We start from the raw sequence: 1,572 nt of genomic DNA on the forward strand, positions 1-1,572 counted from the left end.
TTATTGATAAATAAATGTAGATCAGAAAAAAAAAGTGACCTGCCAAAGGAAAGATTGTTACAGGTTTGAGATCACCTGATTCACTATCCTTTCCATTTCCTTTAAAAATTTGCTACAATTAGAAACAATGAGCCGTACATAGGTTCCAATTCATGGAGAAGAAACTCACCAAGAAAAACACATAGCCAGGATGTAAAAATCAATGGAATAGCTCTTTTCTGCCAGAATTTGGATTTGAAAATGTATTAATAATCAAATGTCTTTCATCATCTGTCTTTAGCTGTTGCTTTTCTTAGCCTTGGATTCTGAGCTGATCCCAGGGCAATTTTCAAACCTATCCCTAAAGAGATCATTACACCACTGGAACTCAGCTTTTTCGAATCATAATGGTATCCCTTGCCTGAGGGCACACAGCCAGAAAGCACTCAGTTACTTCATAAATTGTTTCCAAGGAATGAGAATCAGGGAATTTCAAATTATGGGTCACCTTCAGAGCGTGGTGAACCTGAGATCATTAGGCGTGAGGAAAGAAAATCTGAGAAATGGAAAATTTGTAGACTGGAAAGATTGAAGACAGTAATTTAGTCCATTTTCTGGCCTTTGATCAGACTTGTAGCTTAAGGAAACAAAAGATGTTTATCTTTATAAATATAATGCTACTATATCTGAAACAAAGCTGTAAGAACTTCTACTCTTATTATTATACCACTACTGATGCAGGAAAACAGATGTGGGGCATGAGAAGGGCTATGTCCCAGGCTTCAGTTGAGCCCCTGGGACATGCCCTGCCAAGTGTGGGTCCTTGGCTTCATGCAGGAAAGAATTCAAGAGTGAGCCAGAGTTGAGTAAAGGTAGATTTACTCTACCTCAATGTATTCAGAGGGATACATTGAAAGGCAAGAGAAAGGCCACGAGGTGTGGGGATTGGGTGCTCAGATTAAAAGTAGGTATACATTCCACAGACAGAGTGCGGGCTGTCTCTGAAAGGGATGTGGGGGAGGTGGGGAGAGAGAGAGGCAGTGGCCACAAGGCACTGTGTTACCAGTTTTTATGGGCTTTGGTAGCTTCACATGCTAATAAGTGGAAGGACCAGTCTAGCTAGCCTGGGGAAGGGGCTGGGATTCCCAGGAAGTTGGCTATTTCCCACTTTGACCTTTTGTTGCTAGCCTTGGGACTGCAATGGGCCTGTGGGCAAGCTATTCACCATATTAATATATTACAATGAGTGTATAATGAAGCTCAAGGTTTACTAGAAGTTAAATCTCCCATCATCTTGAGCCTCAAGGCCTACTGGGGGTTGAATCTTTTCACCATTTTGATGTTAATTGCTGTAGCATTCCTTGAATGGCTGTGCCCTGCCCTCTTCCTGTCTCACTACTACCACTAATAAATTTGTTTGAAACCATTATTAGTTTTCCTTTGCAGTTTCAAAAAACAAACAAACAAATCTACTCGAGATCTCCTGGTGACTTAAGTTTCTTAGAATCTTGAGGAATATACATCAAATATGACGTTGGGGTTCTTATCACAAAATCAATGCAGTACCTTTGTATGCCATAGGACATTGTTAAT

The sequence above is a fragment of the Camelus ferus genome, chromosome 10 (genome assembly GCF_009834535.1).
Source record: "Camelus ferus isolate YT-003-E chromosome 10, BCGSAC_Cfer_1.0, whole genome shotgun sequence".
Taxonomy (NCBI): domain Eukaryota; kingdom Metazoa; phylum Chordata; class Mammalia; order Artiodactyla; family Camelidae; genus Camelus; species Camelus ferus.